The 11,648-nt window shown below is 47.0% G+C and overlaps 1 long non-coding RNA gene across 2 annotated transcripts; it reads left to right on the plus strand.

Moving 5' to 3' along the window:
* Positions 1-337: 337 nt before the first annotated feature.
* On the plus strand, positions 338-11,204 carry LOC309519629. Of its 2 annotated transcripts, none has more exons than XR_014213906.1 (4): positions 338-581; positions 782-882; positions 8,827-9,055; positions 10,993-11,204. It is a non-coding gene; the product is annotated as an uncharacterized lncRNA (long non-coding RNA). The 2 variants fall into 2 exon arrangements; XR_014213907.1 differs by having other exon boundaries at positions 8,839-9,055.
* The last annotated feature ends 444 nt before the right edge of the window (positions 11,205-11,648 follow it).

Genomic DNA, 11,648 nt, shown 5'->3' on the forward strand with positions numbered 1-11,648 from the left:
TCTGAAGTTCCTTTGGCATATATGTGTAAATAAATCTTATATTACAAAACACCAATCAGTCTCCAGTAACCCAATTCCAAGGAAACCAAATCCCAAAGTAAGTGCTGGAACCTCAGCAGTCGGATAATTGAGGTGTGCAAAGCAATATATTATTTTCAATTATGGTTAGCCTGTTTCCCCCAAGGGAGGCTTCTGCAATTTTATATTTGGGAACAAATTCACTGGTTGAATTTCTGTGGGCTTGAAGTCCTTGAGTCCAGCCCTCAGGCCTTTCTCTACATGTTCAGTTCAGTGTGTTCTGCGTGATTACTCTGAAGCAGACTTTGCCAACTTGATGCCCTGTAGATGTTCCTGGACTACAGCTCCCATCAGCTCCAGCAGCATGGTCGTGTTGGCTGGGGCCGATGGGAATTGTAGTCCAAAACATCTTCAGGGCACCAGCCTGGCAAAGGTTGCCCTGAAGGACATGGTTTGGAGAATCATGGCCTCAGTCAGATGAATTCTCATGTATAAAGGAAGCATTATATCAGCCAGCACAGACTGAACCAGTCTGTCAGTCCGTAGGGTGGAAAATTGAAAGGGTTAGTACATGGTATGTTTGGGGTGATGTAATTGCTACGATATTTAAAAATAAAATTTAAAAAACCCCATGGCTTATCTGGAACAAATTACCCGCTGAAACCCCAGTAAACCTGCCTCTCTGATTGGCATGCCACACCACTAACAGATTTATAACTCAGATTGTTTGACAGTTTCCTACTTCCTTTTATGTATTTCTAAGCGACGGCGTGGAATTTGCCAATGGAACACCACACGGCAATTGTTGGCTGAGCGGCTGGGCAGGATGGAGATGAAAAGGCTTCCAGGAGAGCTTTCCTGACTGTGAGTAGACACATCGCAGACCTACGAGCGTCCATTCCTAGGAACCAGAGCCTTGCCATTTCTTCCCTAAATCGCAGAACACAGGTTTTAGGTTACCGCTACCTCCTGAAGAAAAGAAAAGAAAAAAAAAGCCGAGCGAGCAAGCTGTATAATTAATCATATTAGATCCTGGCAGATGCTTTAGTTTGCAACAATGTTGCTATTATTAAGCATCTACGGCCGCCCATTACAGCTGGGACCCACGTGCTCAGAGTTCTGGGAAGGAGGACTTGGCAGGCCTCCCCTGAGCGAAGTAGGCTTGTCACATGGCATGCTTCAAGTACCACTTTCCCAACCACAATCAATCACTCTGCTTGTCGGATCTGTCAGTTCTACCTCATTGCGAGACCTTTCTCTGAAACTGACCGCAAGCCTGATTCGAACCGAACGGCGGTGATGGCAGGGATGGGAGTTGGCTGTGTGTGTGTGTGTTTTCCTCAAAGGGGAGCCATTCAAGTTCAGGAGAGAAGCAAGAACAAAGCTGGGGAGGGAGGGAGGGAAGGGAAGGGAAGGAAAGGAAAACAGCAGCAAAGCAAAACATAACAATTGCTTAAGAGTAATTCAAGTTGGAAGAAAATGACAAAGAAATATGCATGCACAAAGGTGGGGCAGGTAATGAGATGTGAATGACTCCTTTCACAGGTACGGATGGGTGAACATGCCCCATTTTGGTTTCTCCCAGTTTCTGATTTTCCCAATGCTTCAGTTCTTCACATTTCTGCATCATTTTCCTACTGTATTTTTCGCTCTATAAGACGCACCAGACCACAATATGCACCTAGTTTTTGGAGGAGGAAAACAAGAAAGAAAATATTCTGAGCCTCAGAAGCCAGATCAGCAAGAGGGATTGCTGCGCAGTGAAAGCAGCAATCCCTCTTGCTGTTCTGGCTTCTGGGATAGCTGCGCAGTCTGCATTCACTCCATAAGACGCACACACATTTCCCCTTACCTTTTAGGAGGGAAAAAGTGAGTCTTATAGAGCAAAAAATACGGTAACTAACTAACTAACTAACTAACTAACTAACTAACTAACTAACTAACTAGCTAGCTAGCTAGCCAGCCAGCCAACCAACCAACCAACCAACCAACCTAACTCATTGAACATTTTCAGCATTTTAATGTGAATTCCTGCTAATATGCAAATTTTCACAAGACAGTGCCTGTTTCGGTTGGAGAACTGTAGTGCAGAATTAAGAGGAATACGAATTTCAGAGCCTGACTGCAGTTTGGCTTGTGTGAGGAAGTCTCAGGAAGTCTCAGTTAAGTGGATTCACCTTTAAATGTGTGTGCTGAGCCAAATTTCTTCCATTTACCTGTCACCTCCTGCTCCACAAAAAACCTAGAGCTAACAAGAGCAAAGACAGCAATGATTATGATTCTGTACCATTTCTCTATCATAATGTAACTAGGAAGCAGCAGATGGACTTGAGGCATGGAAAGTTTTGAATCTACTAATGCCTACATCTCTAAGTCATGCTGGCTGGATGACCAAAGGAGATGGGTTCTGTGCATGGGCAGGAATCACACAGGATCTTTTCAGGTCATTTTCATAGCCTCTGTTCTTGCTGCTGAAGAGATAAGTCATTGTTCAGTTTTGTTTTTTGTTTTGTTTAAGCAGCTTGTCTCTTCAGCAGCTGGAACAGGGATGAGATGATAGCTGGTGATGTAAGAGGATTCCAGAGCAATGAGAAAATGAATGGTGGAGCTGGCCCAAGACATTTTGATGCCTGAAGTGAAGCACCAAATGATACCCTCCCTATGCTAGAGAGGTGGTGGACAAAATGTAAACAGTCTTGTTGCACTAGTTCAGATGTAGCTTCTTGACTTTATGTATTCCCCTAAATCCTGGCTCCTGAAACAGAATGCTTCACCATAGCAGAACTGACACAGTGGGATATGAAGAAGTTTCATCAAATGTGATCAAAGGCTCATCTGACAATCCCCTTTCAACAATAAAATATGGACACAATCGAAAGCGTTTGATATATGGTTTTAAATCTTAGGCTATTACATATTTCTTCAGTCATGAGTTGCGTTAGCCACTGCCAGAGGTTGGATACTGGGTTTCGGGGCAGCTTTACGACATTTGGCATATCAGACAAGAAATGTATTTGGGAGTTTCTGGGCTGTCAGAGTTCCTAAGATATTGCACCCTATTTTGTGTACGTGTGTGTGTTTCCTATTGCCAAAAATTCCTCTAGCCAACTTGCTCTTCCAATGTGGTTTATTTTAGCTGTCTACTTTATTCCAAAGTCCCTTCACTATCTGAGAGTTTATTTTGCTGAAAGCACCCAAATGTATAAGAATAATTAAAGCACCCTTGTTTTGATGGCTCTCAGGGACATTTTTCTTAATGAATAAGTCTGTCCAAAGCTGGCAATCAAGAGGAAAGGTAGTGAAACAATGACCAGGGACTGTCGCTACTTTATTGGCAAGAAAGCTGCCAGCTCAAGGTAGTTTCAGCAGCAACAAACTGTCATCAGGAGATCAAAGATGATGATGAATGCTGTTCAACAGACTATTATGGGGAATTATTATTTCTGATGATTCCTTCGTTTTAAACAAAAAAATCCTTCCTGTAGCACCTTAAAGACCAACTAAGTTAGTTCTTGGTATAAGCTTTCGTGTGCATGCACACTTCTTCAGATACACGTTTTAAACATACACTCTGCTTCTGCTATCCTGAGCACAGCACTAACTATATGGGCAATTCATCCAATAACCTCATTGGTAGAGCATCTGATGCAGAGAAAGATACGTATAAGCCGGCTCACCCTTTTCGTGCGGCGGTATTGCAGGATGGAGGAAGGAATTCAAGCCGGCTGTGCCCTTCCAGATTGGTGGAGAGGGCATAAGCCCCACCCGCCCATCAGGAACTGTATCCTGGCCTGCTCCCTGCTTTGGCAAATGGGGATGCAGGCCAGGGCTTGGACTGTGCCAGGGGCAGAGCCAACACAGTCAATGGTGGGCTTCCCTCATTTAAGCAGCCAGCACCTGGGGGCTCAGCCTGTTTGTTCCTGTGCCGGGTTTCCCTGCCCACCTACCCTGGGTTTAAGCTGATAGTCAGTGACTTTCCTGTGGCTACAGTGGTTGCCATCCTTCAAGGGGCCGGATAGGAATTTGCCCACTGGGCTAATTGGCACTGACCTGGTGGCTTTGCCTACTGGATAGCAATCATCACAACTGGTTGGGCATTGGGGCAATCCTTTGTTTTGGATGGAGGGGAGGTTGCAGTGGCGTAGCGTGGGGGGTGCAGGGGGGGCAGCCGCACCGGGCGCAACATCTGGGGGTTAGGGTTAGGGGGCGCAAATCCACAGGTTAGGGGGTGCAAATTACTTGCCTTGCCCCGGGTGCTGACAACCCATGCTACGCCACTGGGAGGTTGTAGTCTCTGCCTGCCCCTCCAAACGCTGGGGTATCCCATGAAAGGGATCTGGGGGGAATGGTTATGTCTGTATGCCCAGGCGGGGGCCAGGGCTGAAGGCACTCCCCCAGATGGCGGTCCCTGTGGGGGGGTCACCCTATTGGATGTAAGTTTTAGGAGCCCCCACCTGGATCGACCACGCGTCACTTCTGGCAGGTGGGCTGGAAGTATTTTGATTACCCCATGCCCAAGCCAAACCTCTTTCATCCGTATTCAATAAAATTGTGGCATGTTTTGACCCCAAACCAGTCTCATTGGTCTCTTGTTATTTGGGTTGGGGTATGCGAAGTCCGATGCCTGGTCCTACTAGACAGCTTTTTATAGTCCTCGTGGCTGGGGAAGGGCTGCACTTCAGTGGCAGAGCACAAATAGCTTCAATCCTTGTCATCTCCAGGTGATTTTGGGAAAGACCCTGTCAAAAACCTTGGAGAGTCAGTCAGATAATAATAATGTAGATTTGGAACGACACAGCTTTCCATATTCCTGTTGCATACTTTTGTGATTTCTTGGAAAGAAAAGGCAACACAATAGAAAGTGCCTTTAAAAAAAGAGTATATGACTTAAAAGGAAAAACAAACAAATGGATAATGGAAATCAAATCAAACCCAGCATTGACTCAACAGAACATAAGGCCTTTCCCCCACCCCAGGTTCTTAGACATGATCTTTCAGAGTGATTTAATGACCGATTTTCTAGCTCTGAAAGATTGTTATGCATAGGGGAAGGCACAGTGAAGGACTTAGCCCATTTCCATGTGCTAAAAGCACTCGTTGCATCTCACAAGTCTGTAATTTGAACATAAAAAACTCAAGGTGCACAAATGGCACACTTGGATTGTTCAAACTGCTTGTTTCCATTTTCTCATGATACACCATTCGCATGTGAAGACAAATAGTCCTCACAAGACTTATTTTTTTTTTAATTGAGTTTATATCCTGCCTTTCTCCCAAGGCAAATTTCAACATTTAAAAACCTCTTGTCAGAGTGGCACATGCTCTGTTTATCTCCTGCTTGAACTACTGCAATGCTCTCTACATGGGGCTACCTTTGAAGGTGACTCAGAAAATACAATTAATTAATCCAGACTGATGACTGGGAGCAACCACCAGGACTGTGTAACTCCGGTCCTAAAAGATCTACATTGGCTCCAAGTATGTTTCCAAGCACAATTCAATGTGTTGGTGCTGTCCTTTAAAGGCCTAAATGGCCTCAGCCCTAAAGGAGCATCTCCACCCCCATCGCTCAGCCCGGACACTGAGGTCCAGCTCAGAAGGCTTTCTGGTGGTTCCCTCCCTGCAAGAAGTGAGGTTACAATGGACCAGGCAGAGGGTCTGCTCGGTAGTGGAGTGCCCTCCTATAAGATGTCAAGGAAATAAACAGCTATCTGACTTTTAGAAGACATCTGAAAGGAGTCCTGTATCGGGAAGTTTTTAATGTTTGATGTTTCACTGTGTTTCTTATGTTCTGTCAGAAACCACCCAGAGTGACTGGGGCAACCAACTCCGATGGGCAGGGTATAAGTAATAAATACGAATACCAGTGCTTTTTTTGAGGGGGCATGTGCAGGGGGACGCATACCCCTAAACATTTTGTGAATCTAAGGTTGGCCTCATTGGGGGGCAGTATTTCAATATGAGTAGGAAAATGAGAATATCCCTAAACATTTTTTTTTTAGAAAAAAAGCACTGACTAATACTAATACTGATACTGATACTAATACTAATTGTTTGTTGTTGTTATTAAATACAAAATAATCAACATGAATTAGCCTTCCTTACAACTAGTCCAGGGGGTGGCACCCCTACCTTGTCCTTAGTTTCTGTGTAGCCCAGGAAGGAGGGTAGTACTAGAAGTACCTAGGTCTGCCTGCCATTGACTCTAGCGCCACCTACTGTTGACCTCCTGGCTTACACCCTACCAGACCCAATGGACTTTAGTTGCCACTGCCATGGGAAATACTGTAGCAGTTCCTTTGTGCATCATTGGCTAATGTGATATGCCTGAAGTCGTCTTGGATGGAAAGCCACTGTGGCTCTTCCCCTTATAAGGGGTTCCAGAGTTGGGGCATGGCAAGGGCATTTGCTTCCACCTTCAACAAGAACTGCACCCCCTCCAGCCCCTCACCCGACTGTTTGCCCTGGTGGTTCCTTGAAGGAAAGCCACTTTCCCCAAGTACATTTCAAGTACAGCTGAACCATATATACTAGAGAACAGAACAAGGCTGTGATTTTTAGTGTGCTTACTTAAAAGTTCGCTCTACCAAAATCAATAGGACTTAACTTCAGAGAAAAGACCTTGAGGATGGGAGCGGTAATGTGAAATATGTTGTTATTTGTCGAATCATGTGAGGCAAAGCTTGCCTTGGGCCTTGTGGGAGGGACCACACACTGTGGCTGCTCTCCAGACCATAGCTGTCAACATTTCCCCTCTTTTAAGGGAAATTCCCTTTTTCTGAATAGGATTCCTCGCAAGAAAAGGGAAAGTTGACAGCTATGCTCCAGACCGCCCTCACCCCTTTGGAGACGGGAAGGATGTTGGTGTGGGAAGTAGTGCCAGCTCCAGGAACAAAACAAAATGGGGCAGGGCATGGAAGTGATAAAGTGCCTTCAAACAAATCCCTCACTTCCTTTCTGCCCTCTGCCCTTGCTCAAATTCCCCTGCATTTCCTGCTTCCTCCTCTTCTTCCTGCAGACAGTACAATCTTCCTCCCTTTGCACTTTGGATCTGGCTTGAGGCTTGGCTGAGCAGCTCCCAGTTCCAGATCTGAACTCTGCTGCCCCCCACTTTCCCTTTTCCCCATGTAAGGAGGCTCCACATGTACATACACGCAAACACTCTCTCTCTCACGTGTTTGCAAGCCTTGGTGTTCTCCTGAGCCTGCTGATACCCCTTTTCTTTCTTCTGCGTGGTACCGTTTTGGGGACATAATGATTGGCATGTGAGCCAGAACTTTGGTGGTATTAACAGGAATGATAAAAAGAAAGAGTAGGGAGAGTGCTGCTTGGGAGGACATATTTCCTACCCATTATGTTCCTATTAAATTCCAGGCCATAAGAGGCCTCATGTACCTTAAGGCATAAAACAGAAGGGAATTTTTTACCTGGCACTGTTTCTCCCATCAGGCCTGTGATGGACAGGGATGGGGAAAGCTGCACATGGTGAAGTTTTCTGTTTTGCGGAACAAACGGCCTCTTTGGCTACCCAGTGTTCAAACTTTCATGCAGTCATTTGGGCTCCGTACACTGAAATGCAATCCCGCCCGATGAGGGACTTTGTTTTCTCTCTCCCTCTCCTTCATTTAAGATCTTTCAGCAACTTGTAATTACATGTTGGTGAGATTTCCGTGTTGAACACATAGATTAGGGTGTCCGTCACGCCTTGCACATATTTCCGGCCTTGTTCCAGTAGTTTAAAGGCATTCCACACACAAAAAATGGGCTTTCAAAAGGGCTTCTCCACCCACCCCAATGATAACCAATGTTTTGTTTTGTTTTTTCACTTGAAAGAATGAAAGAGAAAAACACACACACACACAGGCTGTAAGTGATGGCAAGAGACCACTGGAAAAGGTCCATCAATAACAGACCTGTCTGCAGAGTCACTAGCACAGGAAACATGTCAGTAATGATGGATAAAGGAGTAACACTGACTTCCCCAAGTGATTTTTGTGGTGGCCAATGCCCTAACTCTTTGAAGGAAGCTATCATCATCAGTGGCAAACTCATGTTTTCTCATTACACATATCCTAAAACAGTTATTTTTATTTATTAAAAAAAAGCCTTTTGAAAAGCCAGGATATGATGGACACTTTGGCTCCATGCGCCGTATGTATTTAAAGCAGTATCACACCACTTTGAGCAGTTGTGGCTTTCCCCAAAGAATCCCGGAGACTTTGGTGTACAAAAACAACATAGAGCTAGTGAAACTTTGTAATAAAAGCAAGCAGCACGATAAAAGAACTGAAAAAGGTGAAAACAGGAACTGAGGAATAACAGGGCCTGATCTTGTGGGTCTGGGAAATCCTGGGCAAAATGCTATGTCTGAAGCAACTAATAGATGATGCTTCACATTCCGCAGGGACCATGGGAGAAGATGCCCGTCATGGTATCCTGTTGTCAAAGTCACACCTGTGCTTTTAAAGAAACACTTTGTTCAGAAGGGTGTTTTATTTTGGCAGGGCATATCCTTTCTTCTTTCAAATCTGATCTTCATATATTGAGGAAGGAAGAGATTTCTGTTGCAAATTTCCTGCAGGAGACTTCCTGGTCTTTTAATCAGCTACTTCCTATTCTGGGTCTTCCTGATGCTTTCCGCTTAGTTCTGCTCATGATTTTCCAACTGCCCATCATAATGTGCCATTCCTGTTCACCCCATATATTTCAGGATCTACCCCTGAAGGCTTCATGACAGGGTTTCCCAGTCTCTTCCAGACTTCTTCCCAAACTGATTCTTACGCTTTGTTCCATTTCTCACCTTTTCAGTTTCCACTGCAGCTGATGTCGAGGAGGCAAGCTCCTGGTGCTCACCCACTCGCCATTCCTCCCTGGGGAAATGGTCATTGGTCAGTGATGGAGCGCGTGCTTTGTATGCATAACTTACCAGGTTCAAGCAGAAGAACATAAAACGAGGCCTTCTGTCCAAAGTCCCACCCAGTTCATCCTTCTGGTCTCACAGTGAACGGCCAGTCAGATATGTCTGGAAAACTGACAAGTAGGTTGGGTGCACAATAGCACACTCACACCCATAATCCCCCAGCAAATGGTACTGGAGGTACCACATAGCCATGATGACTGGTGGCCATTGGCAGCTGTATCCTCCATGGACTTGTCTAATGTCCTTTTAAAGTCCATCAAGTTGTTGGTCATCACTACAGGCACCAGGTGTGATGGCCTGGGACTCGGGCTCAGACTCAGAGCCAGAGGAGTCTCGGTCCGCACTGGATACTTTGCCTCAGGCGGCAGCTGAACTGAGTCTGGGGCCTGATTCTGAAGAGCCCCAGTCTGCACAGGTTCCCTTGCTACCAGCACCAGCTGGGCCGAGTCAGGGGCCTGAACCTCCCCTGGCTCCAGATGTGGGGATGACCTCGTTGCCTCCAGCTGGGCCATCACTTACAGCTGCTCCACTACCAATTGGGTCAGGAGAGGCTGAGGTGGCCTCTGGGTCTAGTAACCCACCCGCATCTCCTGAGCTGCAGAGACTCAGGTCTGAGAGAAGGAGAGACCTGAGTACTTGCAGGAGCAGTGCTTGCCTTTGGGCGAGACAGGGAGGTGAGTCATCGGGGGATCAGGACCAGCTGTTACCCCATCAGAGATCAAAGGCTGCCAGACCCCGACCCAGGTTGTGGGAGCAACATGGCTGCTTGCTGGAACCTGCCTGTTACCCTGTGCCTGACCTAGCCTGGTTTCCTGCCTTGGCCCTTTGGACTGACTCCTCGTGGAATCCTTGGATTCGGGACTGGACCTGGACCGCATTGCTCGGGTTAACCCCTGGGCCCAGCACACCAGTGGATGGAGTGGATGAGACCAATAGTGGGTCCCGTGATCAAGAAGGCAGTTTTTGCATGTACTGTAGAGGAAAATGAGGGGCAGATGGGGCTCACCACCCTGGGAAGGTAGCCCACCTAGGAGAAGGCAAACTCTGATCCTAAACCTCCACTGCTTTGCAGCTGTACTCTTTTTTAAGGAAGGCTTTGGGAGCAAACCCTGAGGAAAAATCCATACCCGCTGCCTTGTGGGACACCTTTGGGAGAAGAAAAGGCTAAGGAGCAAAGCCTACACAAATCCAGAGTGAGGTCCCTAAAATGGTTGGATGACATTTGCATGCCTCCTTCCAGGAACTCCTGCAGATGAGCTGGTGCGAAACATATTGCTCTGCTTTCCTATGGACCACATCAGCAAGACTGAGAGGGGGGCTTGTTGTCTGGACAGCTCAGGACTTCCTTACACACTGCCAGGCTTGCACCCCAGAGAGGTCACTTGGTTGCTGCTCATGTATCAAAAACAACACAGGAAGCAGCAGTTATCGAATCATAGAATGGTAGAGTCGTAAGGGACCCAGGGGTCATCTAGTCCAACCCCCTTCAATGCAGGAATCTCAGCTAAAGAATCCATGACAGATGGCCATCCAACCTCTGCTTAAAAACCTCCAAGGAAGGAAAGTCCACAACCTTCTGAGGGAGGCTGTTCCACTAGTGAACAGCTCTTACTGTCAGAAAGTTTTTCCGTTTGTTTAGTCACAATCTCCTTTCTTGTAACTTGAAGCCATTGGTTTGAGTCCTACCCTCTGGAGCAGGAGAAAACAAGCTTGTTCCCTCTTCCAGTGTGGTTGCTGGAGCCAGTATGGTGTAGTGGTTAAGAGCGGTAGTCTCGTTATCTGGGGAACCGGGTTTGCGTCTCCGCTCCTCCACATGCAGCTGCTGGGTGACCTTGGGCCAGTCACACTTCTTTGAAGTCTCTCAGCCCCACTCACCTCACAGAGTGTTTGTTGTGGGGGAGGAAGGGAAAGGAGAATGTTAGCTGCTTTGAGACTCCTTAAAAGGGAGTGAAAGGCGGGATATCAAATCCAAACTCTTCTTCTTCTTCCATGTGAAAGGCCATACGATATTTGCAGATGGCTATCATATCTCCTCTCATTCTCCTGTTTCCCAGGCTAAACGTGCCCAGCTCCTTCAAGCGCTCCTCGCAAGGCTTGGTTTCCAGACCCAGAGTTACCTGTCTCTGCAGCCACAGCAGGCCCTGAAATTCCCCAGCACACACTCCATAGTCTCCCAAGACAGACTGATTCCAACAATCTGTGTGAAGTACTTTCTTCTCGGTATGCTCTCTCCACGGAAAGTCTGGAGGATGACAACATGTGATTAGGTCTTCAGCTTCAGCAAAAGGAACCTGAAGCCTGTGGAGTGCAGCGGGAACTTGCGCTGCGCTCCGCAGGCTTCAGGCGGCTATCCCTGAAGCCAGGAGAGCGAGAGGGGTCAGTGTGCACCGACCCCTCTCGCTCTCCAGGCTTCAGCGAAAGCAACACGAAGCCTCCGGAGCGCAGAGGGAACCCTCCCTCTGCGCTTCGGAGGCTTCGCGTTGCTATCGCTGAAGCCAAGGAGCCTGCATTCACTCCATAGGACACACACACATTTCCCCTTAATTTTTGGAGGGGAAAAAGTGCGTCCTATAGAGCGAAAAAGACGGTATATGGGGTGGGACTTACCAGGGCCTTCCCAATATGTTATTCAAGTTGGGGCCCCTCTGTGTGTGGGGCATGGGGAAGAGTCTTCAGGGCCAGAGAGGCCTGGAGGGCTGCATTTGTCCCC

Source organism: Podarcis vaucheri, assembly GCF_965113315.1.
Source record: "Podarcis vaucheri genome assembly, chromosome: 15".
Taxonomy (NCBI): domain Eukaryota; kingdom Metazoa; phylum Chordata; class Lepidosauria; order Squamata; family Lacertidae; genus Podarcis; species Podarcis vaucheri.